This window comes from Vicugna pacos, chromosome 13 (assembly GCF_048564905.1).
Source record: "Vicugna pacos chromosome 13, VicPac4, whole genome shotgun sequence".
NCBI classification, from domain to species: Eukaryota; Metazoa; Chordata; class Mammalia; order Artiodactyla; family Camelidae; genus Vicugna; species Vicugna pacos.
The window spans coordinates 40,099,482-40,109,627 of record NC_132999.1 but is presented as its reverse complement, the minus strand read 5'-3'; the positions used below and the strand labels follow the sequence as shown (position 1 = coordinate 40,109,627).

Here is a 10,146-nt window from a genome sequence, read left to right as displayed (position 1 = left end):
ACAACGTCTAGTCTCCACTATTGTATTAAGAGTCCCTTAGGGCAAAAGAGTGGGTTTGCTCCTCCCTTCCCTACTTTCTATACAACACCCCACCCATCACCCCCTTTTGCTATTTAGAATCTTCTGTCAGTGTGCAACACAGTCACCGGTTTAGATTAAACAGACAAACAAATATGATCAAACTTCACCCTAGACCTCCAAGCTAGATCACCCCTGGTGAAACCGGGCACCATTCTTACAGACAGTGCCCCGGGTGATTCCAGTGTAACCTCTAACTTAAGAACCTCTGCCCTAGGGCATGTTGGGCTCAGACAGAGAAAAAAGGAGATATATAAAATGATTGGAAGTACTCTTTATTTTTTAATTTTATTATTGAGTTATAGTCATTTTACAATGTTGTGTCAAATTCCAGCGTAGAGCACAATTTTTCAGTTGTACACAAACATACATATATTCATTGTCTGGAAGTACTCTTAATCTCTGCCTGCTCCCAACTGTATTCCATATACTTGTCCTTGAGCAGGTACAAGCTCTGCTTCTTCTCTTGCCCCTCGACCATGCACTCTTTACAAAGCTCAGAGGATCTCTTTTTAAGACACAAATTGGAGTTGCCCTGCTTAAACCCATCCAGTGGTTTCCATTGCATTTAGAATGAAGTCTTCCTTACCGCAGCCTTACCACTTGGCTGCCTCCTGCCCATGTCGACTTCATCACACACCATTCTTCTTTCTTATCATGCTCCAGCCACACCAGCCCTCTCGGTCTTTGAACCTGCTGTTCTTTGTAGTGTGCCTTGCTCTTTCTCTTGCTATCTTAGAGCATTTGCCTTAGAATGTTCCCTAGTTTTTCACGCCATTGGTTCTTTCTCATATTTCCAGTATCAGCTCAAATGTCACCTTCTCAAATAGACCTCCCTTGACCAACTGATCTGAAGGAGCAAGCCCTCCACTCACACTGTCATCTGACTCTGTTTTACTGCCTCCAAAACACTTCTCACTATGTGAAATTCTTATTTACTAAGCTGTTATTTGTCTGTAACTGTATTTCTCCCATTTACTAAGAGATGAGCTCTAGGAGAGCAGGGATCTTATATGCCATGTTCATGGTAGGGGCTCAATAAAATGTTTGTTGGACAAGTGATTTACATAATTCTTACTGGTAAATATATTCTACTTTACAATAACTCATTCCTTAATATTTCTAGGAACTTGTAGCAAAAAAAAAAGGAAAATGTTCATATTTAACTTGCAAAGGAAAAGAAATATAATTTTGCTAATTTCAAGTCTACTTTGTTAACCAATATTTCTAAGTAGAAGTTCTAACAATGTTACTTTAATTAGTAGACAAACTTATCTATAATTAGAGCATCAATTATATGCAAATCACACTGCCAATCCCCTTGGGTATGTTTTGTCCCCTTAAGCAGTAAAAATATCCTGTCCCCATCGTGTAATTTTGTTTATAGGACTATTTTGTTTATCAGTCTCTTAATTCATACACAGTATAAAAGCAAATATCAGTCTTACACCAGCTGAAGTATCATACAACACAAATCACTGGAAAGCCAGTTATTAAGTGGTGGAATCATCACCGAATATTGACAAGCGTAGGATAGATAAGCCACAAGTCCGAATCACACTTGAGAAATATAAAGCTGTTTTGAGGCTATATTTTTATTCTGGGAAATGAATACCTTTTTCAGATATTGGGGGTAGCACCGAGAAAGACTTCTTAAAGAAGAACATTATAAATAGGCAATCACCAGGACGGTGATAACTTTCTGACTTTGAAGTTAAAGATCAGCGCTCCCCAACTAGAACAAGCCTCCCAGCTGTTGACAACCAGGCATTAACTAAAGAAAATTCTTAGAGCTTGCAGGCTTCCAGACATAGAGGAGTGAGCAGCGGGCAAGTGGAGGAATGTGATTTCCAAAGAGGATTCAAATCAGGGGAACATTATAATGTAATTTTATGTCGAAGAGACATTTGTGCATGGATGTCCATAGCAACATGAGTCACCATAGCCAAGAAATGGAAGCAATCCAAATGTCCATCAGTGGATGAATGGATAAACAATATGTGGTATATATACAATGGAATAGTATTCAGCTTTAAAAAGGAAGGCAATTTTGACACATGCTACAGCATAGATGAAACTTGAGGACATTATGCTAAGTGAAATAAGCCAGTCATAAATATACTGTATGATTCCATTTATATGAGATATCTAAAGTTGTCCAATTTATAGAAACAGAAAGTAGAGTGGTAGTTGCCAGGGGCTGAGGGAGGGGAAGGGGAAGTGGAAGCTACTGTTTAGTGGGCGTAGAATTTCAGTTTTACATGCTAAAAAAGTTCTGGACATCTATTGCACGACAGTGTGAATATACTTAACACTAGTGAATATGAAAAGATAGTAAATTCATATTATATGTTTTGTACCATAATTAAAAATAAATAACTATATAACTTTAAATATAAGGAAAACCAACTGTATCCAAGCTTTCATAGGATCAGTACTGCTGTGCACTATCATAAAGCTATTTAGACTTTTCAACCTCCAGGAGAAATATTTGCATATTTGATTCCTACCAATATTCTAGTTATGCTGAGTTTTCTCTACCTAGTAGCTTAACTGCATAATTGACAGAGATTTTTTTCCCATTTGGGTTCCCTAAATTTTACTGGTTAAGCCTGAAGACATTGTGTTTATTCTTTTGTCTCTAAGAAAACTCTTGAATTCAAAACACCCACTGTTTCTTTTTAAAATAAAAAAAATGTAATAACATTAAACCCATGAAAAGACAACCTTACCCATCTTCTCTCCCGCTACACAGCAACTGTTCTCAGCTTACACACTTACCTTCCAGTCCTCATCCAAATACAGGCATATTTTCATACCACTGTAATGATGACGTACAATATTATTTTGCATGTGCTTCTTTTTTCATTTGCTCTTATGCTGTAGACATTTTTCCAAGTTTTATATTTTCATCAAATTCGTCATTTTAATTGCTGTATAATATTCCATCAAGTCAATGACCATAGTGAGCTTAGATATTGCTCTATTTTTTAGCAATTGTTTCTATTCTGCTAATACAGATAAAATAGCCTTGGCTATTTAAGTCATTCATGATGTACTTAGCAGTTTAAATGATTTCTTTTAGAGACACAAACTCTCATACACATAGAACCAAAAGGGCCAAGGGGGCAACTAACCCTGTTGCTCATTGAGGAAGACTGAACCTGTGCGCTGAACACTACTCATCACACAAGTCATCCTCCTGGCAGCGAGAACATGGCCCCATGTGTGCCAAGCAGGCTGCAGAGCCACGGATGGTTTTGACGAAACTTTTTGGTGGCATTCATCCAAATGGCAGCCATAGCAGCATGTTTTTGTTTAAATCACACATATAACAACATTTGAGTGCTTCTATTAGTGAATTCTTCAACTTTCCTGGGTTCTGAGTAAATTTTGGAACCAGAGGATCCATTTGTAGGACTAGGCTTGCTTGGGAATTTATTCCTTTTGATATTAAGAGTAGATTTTGTTCATCTGTTATGAGGTTTTAGCACATGCTGTTCTACTCTGCCCGGAAAGCCTCCTTCACAGGACCGACTCTCACCCATCTTTCATATCTCAGAGTAAAATATCCCCACTTAGGAAAGACTTCCCTGACACTTCCTCTCCCAACCAGGTCAGTTCCCCCTAGTATGTGTTCTCAGCCTTTACTGAACTTTCCCTTCATTGTTTGATCAGATTGTAATTAGGTATACTCATCTGAGTATCTGATGTCTGTCTCCCCCTCTAGATGTAAGCTCCACGGGGTTGGGTCTGTTTTTGATCACTGTATCCCAATGTCTAGCACATAGTAGGTAGTCAGTAATATTTGTTGAATGAATTAAATGTCATCAGGGACAGCCTTTAGGTTAATTAAAGAGGAGAGAGGAGAAACCAAGAGCAAGTTTGGGCTGTCTCAGCGTGGTCCTCGTCTCCACTTTCAGGAAAAACGTGATGATTTTAACAACCAATAAATCAAAGGCTTCATCATAACTCTTCTTTCTAAAAATAGTCTGGAGCATTTGCCTTCAGTTTTTCCTCCCTTCTGTACTCTTCCATGATACAAACATGCTTAAGGTACCTATTCACTTCTGTTTCATATTTATATTTTCCCTTTTCTTATAATACTGTACTCTCTTGAGGGCAAAGTTTGCTTTTTCCTTACCTCATATTTGCATTACCAATAATGCTTAGGATATAATACATATTCATCAAATATTAGTTCCTTTATCTTAAAATTCATATGGAATCTCAAAGGACCCCCAAATAACCAAAATAACTTTGAAAAAGAAGAACAAAGTTGGAAGTCTCACACTTCCAGATTTTAAAACTGATTACTAAGCTACAATAATTTAAAAAGTGTGGAAATGGCATAAAGACAGACATACAGACCAATGGACTAGAATAGAAAGCCCAGAAATATATATATATAGTCAAATGATTTTTAACAGCAATACCAAGAGGGTACCAAGAGGGTACCAATGGGGAAAGGGCAGTGTTTTCAACAAAGAATTTTGGGAAAATTGGATATCTACATGCAAAAGAATAAAGTTGGACTCCTACGTTACACCATTTTACATAGAAATTAACATAAAATGGATCAAAGATCTAAATATATGAGCTAAAACAATAAAACTCTTAGAAGAAAACATAGGGGAAAAGCTTGATGGTAATGCATTTAGCAGTGATTTCTTGGATATGACACCAAAAGCACAGGCAACAACAAAGATAAATTGGACTTCATCAAAATTGAAGACTTCTGTGCATCAAAGGATACAACCAGCAGAGGAAAAAGGCAGCCCATGGAATGGGAGAAAATATTTGCAAATCATGTATCTGATAAGCGGTTAATATCCACAATGTATAAAGAACTCTTATAATTTAATAACAACAACAAAAATAAATAATCCAATTTTAAAATGGGTAAAGTCCTAGAATACACATTTCAAAGAAGGTATACAAAGAAGATAAACAAATGACTAATAAACACATGAAAGGGTACTCAACGTTACTAATCATTAGGGGAATGTGAATAAAAACCACAATGAGATATCACCTTATACCCATTAGAATAGCTACTAATAAAAACAACAATAATGAATCAACAACAGAAAATAACAAGAGTTTAAAAAGATGTGGAGAAATTGGAACTTTTGTGCACTGTTGGTGAGAATATAAAATGATGCAGCCACTATGGAATACAGTATAATGGTTCCTCAAAACAAAACAAAACAAAACAAAAACAAACAAAAAAAAAAACCCAAACAAACAGAATAGCGTATGATCCAGCAATTCCACTTCTAGGTATATACCCAAAAGAATTGAAAGCAAGGACTCAAAGATGTATTTCTATACCCATGTTCACAAGAGCTAAAGGTGAAAACAACACGAATGTCTCCTGACAGATGAATGGATAAACAAAATGTGGTGGATACATACAATGGAAAATTATTCCATTAAAGAGGAAAGAAAAGTCTAACACATACTACAACATGGTTGAACATCACGCTAAGTGAAATAATCCAACACTAATGAACAAATGCTGTAGCGTTCTGCTTATATGAGGTCCACAGGGTAGTCAAGTTTATAGAGACAGAAAGTAGAATGGTGGTTGCCAGGGACCACAGTGAAGGCAAAATGGAGAGAGTTGTTTAATGGATACAGAGTTTCAGTTTCACAGGATGCAAGGAGTTCTGTGGATGGAGGTAGTGACGGTTGCACAACTATGTGAATGTACTTAGTGCCACTGAACTCCATAGTTAAAATGGTTAAGATGGTAAATTTTATGCTATGTGTATTTTGCAAGAGTTGAAAAAAACAGTTGCTTTTCCCACTCGTTGTATCAAGTGTGAATCCCCTCAGAGCCTGGAATGGTACCTGGCATCTAACATGCTTCAATAAACGTGTAAGTGAACAAGTATCCAGAATCCCAGAGGCGGAAGGGACCTCCAAAGCCATTTGTGGAGCCCTCTAATCAGTGGACGAGTGTCTTCCACGATTCCCACTTTTGCTGAGACACCTCCAGGTTGTAGGACACTAACCAACTCTCAGAGCACGTCACTTCATTGCTGTATGCTTCTTTTTCACTAGAAAATCCTTCTTTAAGCCAAGTTGAAATATGACTTTCCAGTACTATCTCTCCATCCCCAGTGGTCCTACCTCTCTGCCTTCTGGACCTAGAGAGAATAGGTCCAATTTCTAGCTCACCTGACCACCCTTGTACAATAAAAGGCAGAGCCCTGTGCACTAGGAAAGCAAAAGCCTTACCTCAAATGCATCTTTTCCAGCCTGGAAATACTCCTTTTTTGTTCAGACACACACTAAAAAGTCTCAAAAGGAATAGCTGATCCTGATTCCGTCTAGGGATTCACCAAATGGCAAGAATACGGAGGCAACAAGTGACATATACTTGGGGGAGGGGACTCTGATCATCAAAGTTTAGGTGTAGCAACATGGACGGAACTAGAGGTTGTCATCCTAAGTGAAGTAAGTCAGACAGAGAAAGACAAATATATGATATCACTTATACGTGGACACTGCAAACATGACACAAACGAACTTATTTGCAAAACAGAAACAGACTTACCAACATAGGAAACAAACCTATAGTTACCAAAGGGGAAAGTGGGGAGGAGAATAAATTAGGAGTCTGGGATTTGCTGGTATAACTACTATATACAAAATAGAGCAACAACAAGGTCCTACTGTAGAGCACAGGGAACTATATTCAATAGCTTGTAATAACCTATAATGAAAAAGAACATGAAAAAGAATACATATGTATAACTGAATCACTATGCTGTACACCAGAAATTAACACAACATTGTAAATTAACTATACTTCAATGAAAAAAAAAAAAGATTAGGAAGTTTTTAGCCTAGTAAAGAGAAGTCTCAGAGAGATACTACCTGTCTTGAGGACTATTCTATGGAAGAGGAAGCTTTGGGGTGCAAGTCTGTGGGAAGGCAGATTCAGCTTAATTGTAAGAAAAGACTCTAGAATTGTTCAAGCACGAAAAACTCCCAGAACAGTAAGTGACATAGAGCAGATGTTCAATAAAGTGTATCGATCATTGTTATTATCAGGCCCCGGCTTGAACTTCATCAACCCTTTGAGTTCAGAAAATAAACACACACACACACACACACACACACACACACACACACACACACATACCATACGCCACTCTGGACTTTCTGGCACTATCCATGCCTGGCACAGAACATTCTAGAAGGATTTCTGTTTTTAATACAGATGCACATAGCACAGCTAGTTAAAAATCAAACAACTGTAAAAGTGATCACTCTTGAGGAGGGACGATGCAAAGACCTTCGGTCTCAGACCCTGCTCACTCTGGAGGACCTTAACACCTGTTTCTTGCCATTGGGCTGCAGCTGGTTCTAACCTGGTCCCTCCCCGGGCTGGGATCCTCTGACCTTTTACGTCCTGGCAATGGCTTCTATGCGTTTTGGCAGTGACTGAATGTCTGATTCAACCCCGATCTCAGCCTCCTGGGCTTCCTCTCTATCCCTTCTGTGGATGGCCAGGGCTGTTGCCGCCCCTTCCCTTCCTGGAGCAACCTGTGCTTTTGAAAAAATGACCATGCCGAAGGGGAACTAACGCTCCCAGCCTGCAGCAGCTCTTGTCAATCTGATTTTTAAATGATGGAGGAGGTTTGAGGATGAGGCGCAGGGTGGCGTTACCTTCTCCCTCTCTGGGACGATGCAAAGATCAAGGGAACAGGAGGAGAGGATCTTCTGAATGTGAGCACATTCACAGCCCCAGAGGACAGAGAGGCATTTAAAGTGAACTGGAACAAACCTGCAACATCAGGTGCGTTCTGCCTTCAAAAATAGCTGCCAGTTAGAAAGGGTTATTTACATATTGATTTCATGCTAACTTTGTAATGGAATGTGCTGCCTGCCTGCCTGAGCGGGCTGCCTGAGACCTAACAACTGTCATCATAATTTTTTCTAAAAATACAGTCAAGAGAAAACACTCAGTGAACCCCCCACTGGAAAGTGGCTGCTGAAGACCCTGCATCCCAAACTTACTCCCTAGACCACAGCCAAGGGCAAGGATACTCAGCATGCACCGCTGAGGGAACATTTCACAGCTACAGCTGACCCTGCCTACCTCCAGCCAGCCTGCACTCCAGTTTTTTTTTTTTTTAATCATTCTAGAAAACCTGTCTTGTGCTAAGGTGGGGGAGATGCGTCCCCCTACAGAGTAGCCTTCATGGAAACTCCAGCTGGACCCTGAACAGAAAGAATGGATGCAAAAGGGGCTGGAGTCAGCCCACCAGCCACAACGCCCCACTGTGGGTGCTTTTCTGCCTCAGTTTCTCCAAAAGGCTCTCTCCTAAGGACCTCCTCCTTCTAACAGCCAGCTTCCAGGGTTTCTCAGTTGGGCTCCCTCCAAACCCCTCAGGTTTGTCCCTGTGGGACCTACGAAGCTGGTCCTTGGCAGGGCTGTCACTGCTCTCCAGCACAATATCAGCAATTTAAATGCCTCTTTGCCAGGCCTGACGGAGCTGATTCGGTTGTGATCTTGGGCATATGGATGGCATATTTGCTGCGAGCTAGGTGAGACGCGTCCCAGGAGGACCGCGCCAGCCCCGGCGCCGCCTTCCCCAGCCGCTCCCGGGCCGGCGGCCGTGTGAGCAGTTAACTCGGCTGGAGCCAGCCGTCACTGCTGCCCACTTTTCTTCCAGCCGGCCTCCACTGCTGGGGACAAATCTTTCATTCATGAAGAGGAGCTTGTTAGGCCAACTCGGGGACTCTAAAGCCACTTAATTAAATTGTGGAAAGTCGCTTGGCCCCGGTGGGAAATTTGCACACAAAGGCACGGTGTCTGGCGCGCCCTTTCCCCCAAGCCGCTCACAGCTCGCAACAAAACCGCGACCCCGGCCCCCAGCTCTCCCGCTCTGCTCCCAGCACCCCCTCATTAGAGGGCGTTTGTTTGGGAATGTTTTCCCAGCGATTCACTGACAGGCCTTTCATTCCTCCCTCCGCAATCAAGGGTGGCAAGTGAGGGCTGAGAGCCCTCCAAGGCCTGATTGCTGAAAGAATTTCCAAAAGTAAAGAGTGTAAACAGGTACCATTGAAAAAGCCTCTTTTGAACAATTATGTAAACATTCCAAACACTATTTGAAAACTTTCACAGTGGAACTGTCAGATCGGAGCATTCTTGTTTAATTGCCTGGGCACAATGGTTGGCCTCCGGTTGTCCCAGCTCCCTGCAGACCCAGCTGGGGGAGGGTTTAGCTGGACGTGGGGGCTTCAGATAAAGAAGTCCAGGGAACACGGCCATATACAAATGAGTTTCTCCGCCAGGCCAGCGGCATCTTTCTGTGTGTATTCTCACTCTCTCGGCTTCTAGAAGAATCTCCTGGGAACAGGGCAGGTGTCTTCTGCCTTCCGACAAGATTTCTCCAGGACCTGGGCCAGTGCTCTGCACACAGGGTCAGTTGATGAACTTGGATGAAAGAAGTTTCTAGATTCACTTCCGTGTCATTTAAGGTTTTCTCCAAAGCACCGAATGATCACTCAGAGATGCTAAGCAGAGCTGTTGGCAGCGTTCCCCTTGCCATGGGAATGGTTTCTTGCTTGTCTTTCTGCCTTTTCTCCTGTAGTTTTTTATCTTCCTCTTTTTTTTTTTTTGCAGTTAATTTAAATGTTTTTTAAAATTATTTTTATTTTATTTTTTTATTTCGGGTGAGAGATAATTAGGTTTACTTATTTTTTTCATGGTGGTACTGGGGATTGAACCCATGACCTCGTGCAAGCTGAGCATGCGCTCTACCCTCCCCCATTTCCTCTTTTTCCATGCAGCCCAGATTCTCACAATTCACTAACCTAACTGCCACTGCCCCTAATCACGTTACTAGGAGTTGGAAGAGTTTAGGCCACGTGAACAAACTGCTTAATCTTATATTCATGGAAATCCTGAGATTTCAGATGACTTTTCATTGATGCCCTTCTTGAATCAGGATAACCAGTCTCCAGTTATCTGGCGACTGTTCAGCCTCTGACCACCAAGCCTGGCAGGGTTTATCTGTATAGGAAATGTGGTCCTGGAGGATGGGA

At 41.1% G+C, this 10,146-nt stretch overlaps 1 long non-coding RNA gene across 1 annotated transcript; it reads left to right on the top strand.

The window, feature by feature from the left end:
• The first annotated feature begins 7,606 nt into the window (after positions 1-7,606).
• LOC116282865 (uncharacterized) lies at positions 7,607-8,870 on the top strand. The gene is made up of 3 exons (XR_004192407.2): positions 7,607-8,261; positions 8,581-8,643; positions 8,772-8,870. It is a non-coding gene; the product is annotated as an uncharacterized lncRNA (long non-coding RNA).
• Positions 8,871-10,146: the final 1,276 nt, after the last annotated feature.